Source organism: Megascapheus bottae, chromosome 10 (genome assembly GCF_031878675.1).
Source record: "Megascapheus bottae isolate mThoBot1 chromosome 10, mThoBot2.hap1, whole genome shotgun sequence".
Lineage (NCBI taxonomy): Eukaryota > Metazoa > Chordata > Mammalia > Rodentia > Geomyidae > Megascapheus > Megascapheus bottae.
The window spans coordinates 2,147,046-2,164,978 of record NC_143518.1 but is presented as its reverse complement, the minus strand read 5'-3'; the positions used below and the strand labels follow the sequence as shown (position 1 = coordinate 2,164,978).

General features: G+C 39.4%; 1 pseudogene; it reads right to left on the bottom strand.

The window, feature by feature from the left end:
- Nucleotides 1-1,453: 1,453 nt before the first annotated feature.
- On the bottom strand, nucleotides 1,454-16,446 carry LOC150057326 (high mobility group protein B1 pseudogene; annotated as a pseudogene).
- Between the last annotated feature and the right edge of the window lie 1,487 nt (nucleotides 16,447-17,933).

Below are 17,933 nucleotides of genomic sequence, written 5' to 3'. Positions count from 1 at the left end.
TACCCATGTTCTTAGGGTAATGTGACTTGGTTGTCACTTAGCCAGTGGCACACGATGGGACACCTCCATTCACATATGGGTTTCTGCCATTTTCAGACTCTCGAGGTGGGGCCTGGGCAGAGTGCCCCACTCAGGCTCATGCTGCTCTTAGAGAAACATGGCACACCACTATGCTAGAAATAAAATTTTAAATTAGCCTAGCACTGGTATCTCACATCTGTAATCCTAAATACTCAGGAGGCCACTCCTGAGTATTATTCTGAGGGGAATAATAATGCTAGTCTGGCTTGAGAAGTAAGAGAGATTCTTATGTCCAAGGAAACAGCAAAAGGCCACTGAGATCTGAGGATGGTGGTTTGAAGTCAGTCTTGGCAATTAAGTCCTCAAGGCTCTTATCTCCAACTGACCACCAAAAAGTTGGAAGTAGAGCTGTGACTCAAGGGGTAAATGGCCAATGCTGAGAGAAAAAGCCAAGAGAGAGCATGAGACCCTGAGTTCAGGCCCTGAAGTCAAGCCTCAGTAATGGCACCAAATAATAATATCAAAGAAATAAAAGAAAAAGAAATTTCAAATCAGCCGATTACTTACTTAGTGGAGATTCGTGGTAGTAAATACAAAGATAGTAAGTTAAAGGAGGGTGAAAAATCTTCTAGGATGTGGGAGTGGGGTTTAGGGGCAGAGATAGAGGCAGCTTCTTCAGAAGAGAGTTCTGGGAAGCCCACAAAAGAAGAGAAAAGAACTAGAAGGAGCAGGTAAGGAAAGACCCATCATCTATCTACTGTGTCCTCTCTTCACACTACCAATGCCAATCCCAGGGCACACAGTGTCCTCCTATGTCCATCTCATCTCCCCACTTTTCAGTGGGAATCTCTAAAACATTAAGCATCTTTGATCATGAAGCTGACCTTCAAAAATAACAAATCCACCTGTTGCTGGTGGCTCACATCTGACATCCTAGCTGGTCAGGAGGCTGAAATCCGAGGATCTTAATTTGAAGCTAGCCCTTGTGGGAAAGCCAATAAATACCACCCCCCCCCCCAAAAGCAGGAAATGGGACTGTGGCTCAATAGGTCAAAAGCTAACCTTGTGGGAAAGCTCAAAAGAGAATATTTATTAAAATGAATAAAAAGAAAAGTTGTCCTTCTTTTCAACTATGTATATAAGAATGAACAAGATGTGTGTTCAGATTCCAAACAAGCCAGGTACCAGTGGCTCACACCTATAATCCTAGCTACTGAGAAAGCTAAGATCTGAAGGTTGTGGTTCAAACTAGCCCAGGCAGACTTTTTTTTAAATAAAAAGATTGTATTTACTTAGAAGCATTCAGAATGTCAACAAAATAGCTGCAACTTTTTTTTTTTTTGCAATTACAGATTGGTAGTCAGTTAACAGAACAATTATTTAGTATAAGATGCATTAGACAACTAAAGATGAAAAAACTATCGTCCCCATATATAACTCATTTGTGCTGTGTACCAATAAGAACTTGCTTTAAATTTCCATGCCAATTTACAACCCCCATACTGTACCAGGCCATTGAACAAGACTACCAGGATAGGGCTAGCTAAAGACACATTCGGTGTGCTAACTATAAAAAAACACTGTACAGTTTTAAAACAAATCTTACACAGCCTTACGTATCAATTTTTTTTCTTTAAAAGGAATGAGTTGTGTACAGGGCGGTTAAATGCTTTATAGACAAGAAAAAGAAAACTGTGCTAGAACCAACTTATTCATCATTGTCCTCTTCCTCTTCTTCCTCATCCTCTTCATCTTCCTCCTCTTCCTTCTTTTTCTTGCTCTTTTCAGCCTTCACCCTCCCCCCCCTCCAGTTTTTTTTTTTTTTTTCCTGCATCAGGCTTGCCTTTAGCTCGGTAGGCAGCAATGTCCTTTTGTTATTTTTCCTTCAGCTCAGCAGCCGTCTTCTCCTCAGGCTGCTCGTCCTCTGCAGCAGTGTTATTCCACATCTCTCCCAGTTTTCTTGCAACATCACCAATAGACAGGCCAGGAAGTTCCCTGTTGATTTTAGGGCGATATTCAGAACAGAACAAGATGCAGGCCAAAGGAGGCCTCTTGGGTGCATTGGGATTCTTGAACTTCTTTCTTGTTTCCCCTTTAGGAGGGATGTAGGTTTTCATTTCTCTTTCATAATGGGCCTTGTCCGCCTTGGCCATGTCTTCAAATTTCCCATAGTCTTTCACCTCTCTGACCACTTCTTACTCTGAAAAGCTGACCGAAGCATCCGGGTACTTCTTGTGCTCCTTCCAGCAAGTTTGCACAAAGAAAGCATATGATGTCATTTTGCTTCTCAGCTTCTCCTTTGCCCATGTTTAGTTTTTCCTCCTTGAGACACAGAGTCACTTGGTGCCCATCCAGCTCTCACTTGCCTCTGTGCTGTCTCTATGGAGCTCAATGTACTGCAGTGGCTGTGAGACTCTTATCTACAATAAACTACTCAGAAAAAGGGGGAAGTGGCACTGTAGCCCATGTGGTAGAGTGCTAGTCTTGAGCACAAAAGAGGACTAGGCCCTGAGTTCAAATCCCAGGATCACCAAAAAAAGGAACATTTTTCAACTGGTCCTTGAACACTAACATTTGTTAATGATCTAATGAAGAAATGGATATGCAAACCAATAAATGCTATTAGAAGAAAACATTAAATCTGTTTTTATAACATATAGATACTATGTTTTAAGATAATATATGGAATTATTTAGAGAGTGTTTTCTTCCTTTGATTTGTTCTTGTTCCTGTTTTTTTTTTTTTGCTTTGTCTTATTTTGAGGCAAGCTTTCACTCTGTAGTCCTGGCTGGCCCTAAACTAAACTTCCAACCCTTTTGTCTGAGTGCTGGGATTGAGGATTTGCGTCCTCATTCTTATCTCATTTGATAGGTCTGATATGAGTGTGTCAAAAGTCAGAAAAGTGACTTTTCTGAGGAGCATTTATGTTGGACAGGATTATCCTTTCCTCACGTTATTATTTTCCTATCAAGCATATAAAATACCATGAAAAATTGAAAATGAGATTCTGGAGAGCTCTTGCCTTCCTCCTCATTCTGTATGAGCTGCCAAGGAATGCACGCCGGTTAACAAATGGCTAATTGACAGTCACCCATCTGCTGATGGGATTTTGGCTGTTTTCAGATGGAGTCAGTGATCATTAAGTTTTGTTTCCCTTCAGGGGAGAAAGCTGTGACATACTGATTACCTGACAATGTCTGAAAGATTTCTGACTTGTTATTTCTGTGGGCCAACCAAATCGCTAATGCGACTGTCCTCTATCTAGTCTCTATCAAAGTATATGAACCTTAATTATTTTTATATTGATATCACACACGTATTGCCACTTTTAATGTCAGGGATATAACTGTGAAATGTTCTTTTTCCCCCCCAGTCCTGGGGCTTGAATTCAGGGCCTGAGCATGTCCTTGGGCTTTTTCAAGGCCAACATTCTACCACTTGAGCCACAGCACCATTTCTGGCTTTTTTCTGTGTATGTGGTACGGAGGAATCGAACCCAGGGCTTTGTGCATGCTAGGTGAGTACTCTACTAGTAGGCCAAACACCCGGCCTCCCTGCTTTGCTCTTTTTATCCATGTAACGTGTGAAGAGATCCAGACAGGGCAGCTAGGCTGGGAGGTTTATGAATGCTGCTCTACCCAGTGGGCAGTGTTTGCAGTTAGTGTCTCCAAGAGTGGAAGCATGGCTCTCCATGACTTTGTTGCAGTCTCCTAGGTGACCAGGGACCACCCGTTTTTGTTGTTGTAAGGCTGTTGTAACTATTATAGGCAAGTGGAGGCTAAGTTGACATTCATATTCTTTGGACTCAAAACTTTATGACATCAGGCATCGTGTCAGCTTTGTATACCACTGACTACTCAGTACGTATCACCAAATACACAGTCGGTTCTTAGTATCAGTGAATCAACACCAGCCACAGTAAGATGTCCACACTCCTCTCAGCCTTATGTGTTTCCCTACTGTATAGGGCATTAAAAAATTGTTTAAAACATACACATTATTCTTTTGGCTTCTGGATCCAAAACCAACCTCAACCTGGGAGTTGCTTTGGGGCCCTGGCTGACTCATGCTGGTGGAAAGTGACACATGGTGGAAGGCTTTGGCTTTGGTTTTGACTTCAGACTTCTCTCAATGTTTCCTATGTGTCGTGTTCTCCTCGGAGTTTAGCTCTCACCTCATTTTTTTGCCTCTACTGGCACTTATCACTGTTCCTAAGAGCATTTCTCATGAACTCCCTTCCTCCTACCACTGTGTAGTTATATATGGCATTGCAAGATTCTCATTGTAGAAAAGGTTAAAAAAAACTCAAACCAAAAGCTCAGTCATATTAAGCTAATAGCTCTAGGCAATGCCATAAATAACTGATGGAATCAGAAAGAGAAATTGCTAGATTCTAAACTACTTGAGTCCTCTTTTATAAACTTAAGCTTTTCATAGCTTGCTCTGTTGAGTAACAGCCTGACAATCTTTCAGGAAGGAATTCATAGTTGATTTGATATGAGGTAAATGTCACACTCCCCAATCTATCTCTCCTCAAGGAACCTTCCTAGCTTCATGAGTTCCCCTCCCCTCCCCTTCTCCCTCCTCCCCTCTCCTCCCCTCTCCTGTCCTCTCCTCTCCTCCCTCTCCCCTCATTTCCTTTCCCCCTTCTCTTTCTTTTCTCTTTCCTTTCTTTTTTTTCTATACAATAAGAGTTTAATTTCTCTAGTACACATTACATGGAAAATGAACTCTATAACTTGTGGTCAGGGAAGGGAGGGAGAAACTGGGGGAAGAGAAGGAAGGGGTGACTGTTCAAAAAAAGAACTGTACCTATTACTTAATTTATAAAATGGTAACTCCTCTGTACAACACCTTATTAATTTTATGATTATAAAATTATATGTTAAAAATGTTAATTTCTATATTTGACAATGAAACCCTATCATGCATAGTGTATTACAAATTGCTGTTTTGGCTTGTTTCTTTTGTAGCACTGAGAATAGAGCCCATGATCTTATGTATGCCTGGTAAGCATTCTACCATCTTTATGAAGTTATTTGTTTTTGTCAGTTATGGGGCTTGAACTCTGGGCCTGGACACTGTCCCTGAGCTCCTAAGCTCAAGGCTACTGCCCTACCCCTTGAGCCGCAGTATCACCGTCAGTTTTCTAGTGGTTAGTTGGAGATAGGAGTCTATGGATTTTCATGCCCTGGCTGGATTTGAACTGTGATCCTTAGATCTCAGCCTCCTGAGTAGCTAGGATTACAGGTGTGAGCCACTGGTGGCCAGCCTTTATGAATTGTTGTGCATTAAAATGCCCCAGTTCCAAAGAAAGTGCATGAAACCCATCCCAAATCCCCATTTTAAATTATTTATTCCCCTATCATTAGTTACCACTTTTCCCCCAGTACTCAAGGTCTCACATTGGCTAGAGAGGCATTCCACCAGTTGAACGAGACCTCCAGTCCCTTTTTTTGTGTCAGTCATGGGACTTGAACTCTGGACCTGGGCACTGTCCTTGAGCTCTTCAGCTCAAGGCTACTGCTCTACTGTAGCTGGGATTATAGGTGTGAGCTACTCTTTTTAATCTTCCTGTGGTTGATATTCACCGTTTTGATTTTTTAGTTTCCTATTCCACACAATTGAACCATTGATTCTATATAAATCATTGATTCTATATGTCATGGCTTTATTTTCCCTTTGTCACCACCTAGTTAATTCTCATGACCTTATACCTAGAGAGTATAGAAGCAGCTTTTCACTTTCCTCACCTCAGATTTTCCCAACAGTAAATGTCTGTGTATTGTTTCCAAATTATCTTTTTATTATGTTGTTTTATCTCAAATGATTTCAACTTAACCTTTGTATTCTGATCTCTTAGTAAACACACTTCTCTCTGTTGACCAAGAAATACCATGTTCATCAGGTCAGCTTTTTATTATTGTGACAGAACATTGGAGACAGTCAATTTAAGAGGAGTTTTTATTTTTCTTTTTCCAGTCCTGGGACTTGAACCGAGGGCCTGGGCACTGTCCTTGGACACTTCTGAGTCAAAAGAATGATAACACTTCATCTGAGATCAAGAATTCAGAAAGAGTTCTAGAAGAGATGTTCAGGCTACAATGAAAACACCAAGCTTAAGGAATAAGTGAGAGTCTCACAAAGTGAGGAACTGAAGGAGCTTTCGGACAACATGGGAGTACCAGTATGGGTTCAGATGGAGAAATTCTAGCTGAACATGCTATCAGGGGTACAGGCCTATGTGAAGGAAGTAGGATTCTGAGATGTCTTTGAGAGGTGTAACTGAACCATGAAGTTCAGCTTCAACATAGGCCCATACCATTGGACTGAGTGATCATCAACTAAATCTTCTGACACTAAAAGCCAAAATAAATCTCTCTGGATTCCCCAGTACCACATACTCAGAAGTCCCAAAGTGCTATCAACAGTGTTTTTTCTTCTCCAGTGTATCTAATATATGTTGTAGTTTTTGTTCTGCGCATTTCATCTCTGGAATAAATAACCAGGTCATTCAGGGTCTATGACTCATACAACTTTGGACTCCATAGCACCAACCTAATATCTTTAATACCCTAAGCAATTGGAGAAAAATAAATAGCTGGTTTTCCTTTGTTGTCATCCACCTTTTCTACTTCATCCATTTCTTTGGATTCAACATCTTATAAAGCTGATAAATTCAACTTGTTTACCTAAAGTTCATGATACTCAGCTCTTTCATACATTCTATGTCTATAGACCAGTGTGTTGATTCCATCTAATTGAATTTTATTATTATTATTATTATTTTGGTCAGTAGTGGGGTTTGAACTCAGGGGCCCGGGCTCTGTCCCTGAGTTCTTCAGCTCAAGGCTATCTCTCTACCACGTGAGCCACAGTGTCACTTCTTTGAATTTTATCTTTTATCTGTCAAAATATTTACAATCAGAAACTATCTTTGCTTTTACATTTTCAAGTTAATTTATTTTTTGGATTGGTTAATTGGTTATGGGGATTGGGACTTAGAGCCTTGTACTCCTACTTTTTTTCATTTGTGGCTAGTATTCTACCACTTGAGCCATACCTCTAGTCCAGAATTTTTCTAATTAATTGTACAAAGAATCCCATAGACATTTCTACCTGGTCTGATTTGAATTCAGAAGATTCTCCAGGTCTCATCCACCTGAATAGCTAGCATTACAGATGTGAGCCAAAGATACCTAGCATTCTTTTGGAAATAGAATCTAACTGTAGATCTGAGAGTGAGCATTCCTCCCTCATCTTCTGAGTGCTGGAATCTCAGTCCCTTTGTCATATGCCTTAATGAATTTGTTATTTTTGCCAATTAATTTTAATAAGAAAGTAGTAAGAAGAAAACTTAATTCAGGGTCTTTAAATATACATTGAAAAGTCCAAAGACTAGTTTTAATCCATCACATAGGATGCAAGTTTCTGGTTCCTAAAAATATTTACAGCTATGTGGTTGGCTGCCTCTGGGTTCCAGTGATAGGCACTGGTGGGATTCTTTTCTCTCAGGATGAAAAATGAAATTGGAAGGAATGTTCATTCCTTTCCAGGTCTTTGTTGACCCAACTTATTTTTCATCTGCTCAAATGTGTACTCTGGCTTCTGTCTCATCAGGAGACCTCTGGAAGAAAAGTAATTGATCAATTTAGCCCAACTATAATCCCCCTAGCTCTGTGATGATGGCAGCCTGCAGCCTTTGTACATTGTTTACTCAAGCTAAGCAGTGGCCTCATGGAGCCAAAGCAGGCTCTGCACTGTGAAGACAACAAGCTTTCTAACTACCCTAACAAAAAAATATAAAATGCAAGCCAGGTGCTGGTGGCTCACACCTGTAATCTTAGCTACCCAGGATGCTGAGATCTGAGGATCATGATTTGAAGCCAGTGCAGGAAGGAAAGTATATGAGAATCTCTCTAGTGAACCACTAAAAAGCTGGCAGCAACAGTGTTCAGTGCTGACTTCCAAAAAAACAGCTCAAGGGCAGCACCTAGATCCTGAGTTCCAGCTCCAGGACTAGTACATGCACACAATAGATTTGTAAACATACTATATGTGTGTGTGTGTGTGTGCATGTATATATATATATATGTATAAATATATAAATATATACAAAATATAAATACAAACCATAAATGTATAACCATATAATATAGGATATATATCATATACATTACATGCATTCCATATATGACATATGGTATATATGTAATGCATATGATACATATATACTGTGATATATAGTATATAATATATATGGTATATATTTCAATGTCAGCCATCTCACTCCGGTGAAATAGGTTTCCTTCCGTCTTGAGCAGGAGGACTAAGGGGAGGATCAACTGAGGGGAGGAGAGCGGCTGAGTTTACTGGTAGCCTGTTCTTGTCAACACAAGTCTTTAGGCATATTGTAGCTTTCTAGGACTGAGGCCTAGCCCAGGATACCCCACAAGATTCGCCTGCTAAAATTCGCCCCAAGTTGCAAAGCTGTCTCTCTGAATGGTGGTTGTCCCTTCCTGGAGCCCCTGCAATGTTCCTCTATCCATTAGTTTTTCTGGTTTTGATGAAGAACAAGCTACTTTTATTTTTATAAATCACCATGTGAGCCTTTCTGTCTCCTCATTCTACTTCTCCTTCTTCCCTTTGACATTAGTTTATGAAGCCAACAAAAAATATTAAAGATACTGTAGCAGACTATTTGACTAATTTTGCATTTTGAGGGGGGCAGGCTTACTAAACTAACCTGAACTTTATGATGAGGTAGTATTTTGGAATTGAGCCTTTAAAGCTGTTTCCTCAGATGGTGAAATGATTTGATGCAGTCATGCGATGAATCTTTGAATAACCCAGAGGGAATATACCATTTCATATCAATTTCTGTGAAAAAAGACACCCATCCGATAAAAAGAAAAGTACTAAAGGTATTGTTAAGATAAAAAGCAGAATATTCAACAGGGTGATTCGCATTTAGATTACATACATTTCATGTGTATGTGGCAAAGAGGGCAGCAGTAACTGAAATTTTTTATGTATAATTATTATGTATCATTTTTTCAGAAAATGACTCCACTTTTTCCTCTTATCTTTTATTTGTATTTTTTCTATTTTAATATACATTAATCACACAAAATAATGGGTTCCATTGTAACATTTTCACATATACATACAATGTACTTTGATCACATTCACTCTTCCCAACCAGCTTCTCATCTCCCCCGCCCACTGGTCTGCTCACCCTCAAGTAGTGTCTTCCTTATATTTCACGTAGTTCAAGTGGTAGTGTGTCAGCTGTGAACAAAAAAACCTAAGTGACAGCACAGAGGCCTTGAATTCAACACACATGGTACCAATACTCACACACACACACACACACACACACACACACACACACACAGAGGAAAGAAAACATAATACTTGAGTCGAACTTATTTTGCATAATATGATAATTCCAAATGTCATCCGTTTTCCTGAAAGTTAAAGAATTCTATCTTTCTTTGTGCCAAAAAAAATCCCACTCCATGGAATGTATACACATTTTCTGAATCCATTTGTTCATTAATAGGCAACAAAGCTAACTTCATAACTTGACTATTATGAATAGTGTGCCAATAAATACAGGTGTCTGTTCTATTGTTACTTTGATTCCTTCTGGAATATACCCAGGAGTGAAATTAGCAGGACCATATGGTAGTTACAATTTAGTGTTTTGTAAACTAAACCCCAAGATGGCTGGACTAATGGACATTTCCACCAACCGAGTACGAATTCCTTTTCTCCTCACCTTCTTGCCAGTACTTGCTATAGACATTCTTGAGTAACTGAAATTTATTTACCTCAGTCCATGTATAAACTCACCCAAGGTCCGGTGAGTTAAGGCTCTTTGTATCTATTTGTGTATTTGCCTCTTATCACCACAGATTAAAGCCTGCATATGGCTTCAGGAAATGTATCCAAACCTTATTGTTATTTGAGGGAAGTATAGCAAGAGCTGCTTTCATTTTTAATACTTTTATGGTTTATTACAATATTTGCTTCAATTAGTGTTAGGGTGTATTTCATTCAAAGTAGAAAAACAAGACTGGATGAAAACAAAAATCTCCTCCTCCATCTAAGGAACATAGTAATAAATGGAACAGAACTTCAGATGCCATCACACCCTTTAGGCTTGGTTCTAGCAGTCTTAGCTAAACTTCTTGAGGATTGCTTATTATCTTCGTGTGGCAGATAAGGCTGTACAGACTTCTCTACTCAATGAGTCAGTAGAAAAGAATTGACACTGTAACCCGGTAACTATCTAGTGATTTGTGGACTCTATAAGCCAGAATACCTAATGATTTATAGGTCCTAGCATCTAGTGATCTATTTTATAAAAGTTGAATAACATGGAAAGGGTAATACATATATTTTAAAATTTATTCATGTGTATGTGTACATTCATGTGTACGTGTGTACGTGTGTGTGTGTGTGTGTGTGTGTGTGTGTGTGTGTGTGTCTGTGTCTGTGTGTGCCAACAGTAGGACTTGAATTTGGGGCCTTGTCCTCTTGCTTAGCTTTTTACTCATGGATGACTCGCTACTGCTTGAAAAGTGGTACTTAGCTCTTCTGATGTTTTGCTGGTTATTGGAGAGAAGAGTCGGATTTATTCCTCCAGGCTGACTTTGAACAGAATCTTCAGATCTCAGCTTCCTGAGTAGCTAAGATTGCAGGTGTGAGTCACCAGTGTTTATATAGAATCTTACTTTGTGGACCAGGCTTGGCCTCAAACTCAAGATCCTCCTGTCTGATGCTGGGACTTTTACACATATGTATTGGGATGCTACTCTACTTTGCATTTCTTTTTCTTTTTTCTTTTTTGCCAGTCCCAGGGCTAGAACTCAGGGCCTGAGCCCTGTCCTTGGGCTTTCTTTCTCAAGGCTTGCACTCTACCACCTGAGCTACAACACCACTTCTGGCTTCTTGTGTGTACGTGGTACTGAGGCTTCGTGCATACTAAGCAAGCACCCTAACACTAGGCCACACTTGTGGCCCTCTACTTTGTATTTCATATCCTAGGAGCCAAGTGTTCTAGATGACCATGATCAGGTTCTGTACAGCTGGACTTTGCCTTTCATCTTGTCTTCTGCTGGCTGCTCTTCTGAGATTTCTCAGTGCATGCAGAGGGAAAAGTTATTAAGTATACTCCTTGGTAAAATTCTGCAGTCATTGAAGCCTCTTACAAAATGTCCACTTTGTGACTGCTAAAGAATATAGGAAAACAGTAGTCTTATCAGCTGGAAGATTTGGTTATTTTATGAATTGTCATTTTTCAAATGAGAGAAATCCCTCTTTCTGTATATGTTAATCTGCATTGTGTTCCTAAATCAGATCTAGCATAAATCTTAGGGAAGTATAGTTTATTTAATTCTTTTAGATAACCCAACATTTAAAAATCAGATTGCCATCTACGACACTGGGAAATTCTCAGGGTCCTTGAGATACCAGAGATAAAACAGTGCGTATTGAATAATAGCTCCTGTGTGTTACACTAAAAGTTGGGAAGAAGACATAAGTATCTGTCACTGTTGTGTAACTTTTATGAATTTTTTCAGCACTGAAGAAAGAACAGGTGGAAGTAGAGACATGTAAATTAATGAGCCATTATGGAAATGGAAATTTGCCAATGGAGATTCATAAAAAAACTATCTACCTAAACTATCTATCTATCTATCTATCTATCTATCTATCTATCTATCTATCATTTAAATACCATTCCTTATATCTGAAAGAGGTAAATCAGCATACCTTAGAGTCATCGAAGCATTCATGTTTATAACAACACTATTCACAAGAAGTATTATTCAGCAATGAAAATAATGAAATTATATCATTTGCCAGAAAATGGACAGAACTGAAGATTGCCATGTTAAGTGAAATAAAATGTACTGAGAAAGACAAGTAATTCACGTTCTCTCTCATAAAAATCTCAATATAAAAAATGTAAAAAGATATGACTATAAAACAAGAGGAACTATTCTGGGGTGCAAGCCAGTGGGAAAGTCAAAGGAATGAGAAACTAGAATAAAGAAGCTTATTAAGAATTGTTTTCAAAGGGGAGATAAAAAAGTAATAGAAGAGAGTGAATGTGATCAGCAGGCTTAGGGAGGGGGCACTAGTTGAGCTCATGGAATGTGTATAGGAAAGCATCGCTGTCCTGATACAGCTTCTAGAAGTGCAAGTTTGTTACCATCACTGCTTGTGTATTGCATGATTGCACATTTGCACTTTTTGCCTGTCCTGAATCAGATTGCTTTTATTTTGGTAATGAAAAGGCAGCCAGTAGGATAATAACTTAGCTGTGGGCCAATGTACAGTTTGATGAATGCCTGCCCAACCCCCTTTACACACACCTCCCCACAAAGCAGAGGGTCACCTTGTTCCACAGCTCAGCGCTGGTGTTCAGTCACATTTCCTCCAAAGAAGTCGTGCAGAGAGCTGCCACCCACAATTCCAGTTGGTTAAACGTTGCCTCTGGCTTTTAATGAAAATGTAAAGCCCAAGGGCCCCATTCTCTCTCCTTGCCTGTGTGTGTGTAAAGGTTGAGTTGAGTAGAAATAATTAAGGACAGACTGGGAACACATGAAAAAATTAAAGTAGGGATTGGCTCAGGTACACTGAGTGTTGTTTACGTTCTATGACCTTGTCTTGTAAACATGGCCTGTTTTAGTAACCTGGACTGCTTATCAAAGTTGACTGGTTGATTCAGCTTCTCCCTGCGAGGCCAGCTCCTAAAGACTCAGTCAGACAGGGGGCCGAGAGATGGGAGGAGTGTTGCATTCAATACTTGAATTATTTTTTCCAGAGATGTTATATAGATCCTTTAAATGAAAGAAGAGGCTTTATTGCTTCCGTTTTGGATCCAGTTGAGGTTGCACTTTCCTGAGCATATACACGTTCAGTGACTCCAAACTTATTTGGATTGCTGATGTAAAACACAATATGTTTTTGTAAGCTGCCATTTTATTATTATTGTTACTGCTGCTGCATGTTGAAATTTAGTTAATTGAATGAGTTGCACATGAGTGAGTCTCGCGCATACCAGGATACACCAAAATCTAGCCAGCTGAGACTTGAGTCATGGTCCTGGTGCTTTATCTAATTTCTTTTAGCAAATTCAATAGATTTTTGGACAAATTCAGCATTCTAACACACATTTTTTTGGAGGGCATATGCAAGACAACTGGCAAAATGTAGAATATAAATATGTACAAAATAAATAATGTAATTTTCATACATCTATACTTTGATTCCAGGATAGCTTAGTATGATTGGTGTGTGTGTGTGTGTGTGTGTGTGTGTGTGTGTAGTGGGGTTTGATCTCAGAGCCCGGCCACTGTCCCTTAGCTAGCTCACTCAAGGGTAACACTCTACCACTGAGCCAAGCTCCACATCTCGCTTTTTGCTGGTTAAATGGAGAGAGGAGTCGCATAGACTTTCTTGGCTCTGAACTGTGGTCCTCACATCTCAGCTTCCTGTGTAGCTAGGATTATAGGTGTGAGTTGCCTTTGCTCATGGGTTTATGTTTTAAGATGTAAAGTAAGCATAGCTTGTCAGACAACCAAATCTGAGTTGAAGGATATGGAGAAGGCAATACTTCTTTGCCAGACATAGCAATGGGGATGCAGAGTGGTCCAGTCTTAAAGCAGCAGCCTGGCTGTCCGGATCCCAGTTCCCCAGGAACTATCCCATCTGAGAGATGAAGAAAGGGAGGCTTAGAAACATGGGGCAACTTTCCTGATTTGCATGGTGAAAACAGAGCTGGGCTTCATGTCAGCCTCGCTGACACCTGAGCAGATACACTTTGATTTGCACTAGAGTTCCCTGACTTTGACACCTGTTCATTGGATTGTAATATATGACATTGTAGGTGACACAAAAACGCATCTTACCCTAATTATGCAAGGAGTTTTATTTATCTTTTGTATTGGGTGTTTTAAAAAATTATATTGGTACCAGGGCTTGAAATTGGGTCCAGGGGTCCAGGGGGCCAGGGTGCTGTTCCTGAGATTTTTAAAAAAAAATTTTTTTCAAGGCTAGTATTGTACCACTTGAGCCACAGCTCTACTTCTGGCTTTTGGGTGGTTGCTTGGAGATAGAGTCACATAGGCTTTCCTGGCTGGCTTTTGAATCACAATGCTCCAGACTTCAGTCTCCTGGTAGTTAGGATTATGGGCATGAGCCACTGGTAGCCGATCACAAAGGGGTCTCCTTGTGACAGTTCTATAGAAGCTTACAGTGCATTTTGAATAATTTAGTCCCTCCTACCTCTCCCTATTCTCTAAAGCTATCTTCACATGCACATACACAACCATGCACACACATATGTGACATGCTTTGAACACCTTCATCTTCCAGTATCCTGTCTTTTAATTTCCTCCTTTTTATACTTGTGTCCCATTATTGTTGTTGCTGTTATTATTTTAGGTCTATATTGACATGTGAGTGAGAAAATGTTATATTTGCCTTTTTGAGTTTGGCTTCTCTTGTTCAACATGATGATTCCATATTCCCTCATTTTCCTGCAAATGGCATAATTTCATTCTTCATGGCTGAATACTTCTCCATTTTGTAGATAAAGAAACACTGAGGCCTTGATTCTTGTGAACAGGGCAGAGCTGTGATAAACTTAATGCCAGTGTTTTTCTCGTGTGCTGATTCACCCCTACAAATCATGTGTGTGTGTGTGTATGTGTGTGTGTGCATGTGTGTGTATGTTTGTTTGTGTGTCTGGGTTCTTACCACTCTTTCTGTAGATTTTTTTCCTGTGTTTCTTTCAGTAGACTAGATCTGAAAAAGTCTTTAGTCACAGAAAAGGACAAATGAAATAACATTTTGTAGGACTATACAAAAATTAATTCTATTGTGTTTTGAAATTATGTTTTTATTCTTGTTATATGGTTGTTCAAAGAGGTTACATTCAGCAAGTCAGTTTATAAGTAGAATGATCTTTATCTCCATCTTTCCAGTTCACTCCTTCCCCTCCATTTTCTTAGTTTCATAGGATATGCATTGAATAGCATGTTTTTGTAGTAGTTTTATTAAGATATGATTCACATATCAACTTAACCTCTTTAAAATATACATTCCAGGGGTCCACATTTGTGTGGTCACAAAGCTTAACATTCATTGCTCACTACCAGCTACTTCCATAACCCCAACCAGCAATGCCATCTTCAGTAAGCAATCATCAATCATCCTCCATTCTCTTCTCCCCTCCCCTGCCCCCCTACCACCCTCCCCTCCTCTTCTGCTAATGTCACCACTGTTGTTAGGGACTTAACCTATTCTGAATTTTTCCTCAATTGGAATCATGTAAGTGTGGCTTTTTATGTGTGACTCTTTTCATTTAGCGTACTATCTTCAAAGTTCATCCATGCTGTATCCTGTGTCAGTATTTATAATGTTCCTTTTTATGGGCAAATGATATTTTATTCTGTGAATATAGCATGTCTTATTTAGCATGTGATGGAATTTGGGGTTGTTCACACTTTTTTTTTACTGTTATAAGTCATGCTGCTATGACATGTATGGACAGAATCTGCCAAAGTCTCTATTTTAAATCTTTTGGGTGATAAGCAATAGGGATGCAGTTGATGGGTCATTTAAGAGAACTCTGTCTTTTCAAAGAACCACTAAACTCTTCTCCACAGTAGCTCTTTCATCATAGATTCCTGTTTGTTCAGCCTGCTTCATCAACACTATCTTCCATTTCTTGAGTTGTAGCCATTCTGGCTGGTGTGAAGTGATATATGCTTAATGTTAATTGAATATGTAATGATTATATTAAGCTCAGATCATGTTTCATTTCCATGATTGACAATGGTATTTTTTTGGATGGGGAGGTCATGGAGCTTGAACTCTGGGCCTGGGCACTGTCCCTGAGCTCTTCAGCTCAAGGCTACTGCCCTCTTCCTCTTCCTCCTCTCCTCCCCTCTACTTCCCTCTTCTCTCTCCCCAAATTTCTGTTCTTTATTTCTTTCTTAAAGTCACTTTTAACACAATGGGTAAGGTTAGACAGCAAATCTCCTTCTTTTTAGCCATGACAGAAAGGCAAAAACAGCACACAGCAAACTTTTGCTCTTTCTGAAGTGGGATTCACGCCCCCACTCCCATTCTTGTGAATGATGCTGGTGAAAGGGCAGGAATCAGTAGTCAGTTGGTTGACCTTCTGGGAAGTGAAGCATTCTGCTCCACTCCCCCCGCCTCCCTGCTCATTCTCCCACACTTGCATGTTAGATGACTTCAGACATTCATAAATCAAATGGCCAAATAAAAAGTGATGGCTTTATATTAAAGCAAACAGAAAGAGCTTGAGTAAAGCGCAAGCATTCGTGAAGAAAAATATTTTACTGAAATAAAAAAATTTAATTTTCATTTACCGATCATGAGCGATTCGATGTTGTCCGCACGGCGGCACCCCTGCTTTATGTACCCATGCAGTTAATAACTTATTCTAGGTATAAATCTGTCATATTCTTTTTACTGGAGTCTGTAGTGAAGAATTTATAGCAGAAGACCCAGCATTTTAAGAACATCACTTAGAGAGAAATGCAATTATTCTCTGACTAAATACTGATACATTCAGCACTCAGTTAGTGCTGTGGAAACTAACTGTAGTTATTATCAAATGCATCAGAGACAAAAAGCCAAGGATTATTTCATACCACTTTCCCAATCGAATTCATGAGTGAAAGAAAAAGGAAGCATGCCAGCTTGCTCCATGTGATTTAAATGCTGACATGAAACATATTTTTTAAAGTTGGTTAATGAACAAAATCTGTGCTTTCTCCTGGAATCCTACAGAGCCTTTCTCCCTGTTGCAACTGCAGTTACACAGAAGAAGAAAGAGTTGCTTGTGCAAGTTCATGAAACCAAACAAATCGGGCCTACAGCAGGAATTTATCACTGCTTGCTACTCGGGTCTCTGGTTTCCTGCCAAATGCTCCCATCATTTCTGCAGTTATTCTTTGGAGAACCAAGCAACTGGAGCTGCTTCAAATGTGTTCCATATAAAAATGTAACTGGTTCAAACAGAGGTCTTGTGAAGAGAGGGCTCCAAGAGACGAGTTTCTGGCTGTTGAAAACAAGATTTAACTGAAAACTTAGCGATGGATCACAAAGACTCAATAGCTATGGGCATATAAAATGGTATTTGTCAAATGAACTCTGCGAAATGGACACAAGAGGTATTTCATTATTTTGCTTTTTGTTTTTGGTTTTTGGCCCCCTGTGTCACTAGGTTTGCTTTCTGTACATTTTGTCTTGTATGGAAGTTTATCTGATTTGGGAGGAAGGTTCAAAAAGAAATGTACTCATTCATTACCTCATTTATGTAACTGTATATCACCTTTAAAATAAAAATAAATTTGAAAAATTAGCATTGGGGAATAAAATTACATAAGATTGTATTTGTAGTTTGTCTCTTAATATGGAGAGGAAGCAGAATATTCTGGAACCAGTTGTAAAGTGATAAATAGATAAGGTCAATAGGTTGACCTTAAAAGTCACCCCCACACACACAGCCACACACATACACACATACGTGTGCAATCAGGATTATGTTGTTACATACTTATTTTCTCCAGTAACTTATAGCTCATATTTTATACTAAACACATTTATTGACTTAAGTCTAAGTTGATAAAAACTTCCCTCTAAAATTTATCATCTTCTTTTCCTCTCTGTGGCTCTGCTCTTTATTTTATTTTATGTATTCATTATTATTTTTGTGCCGATTCCAGAGCTTGAAGTCAGGGCCAGGTGCTGCTCCTTAGTTTTCTCACACATTGATGCTGTGCCACTTGAGGCACAGCTGTACTTCTGACTTGTTTGGTTGTGAATTGAAGATAGGCATTTCACATGCTGACTTGGAA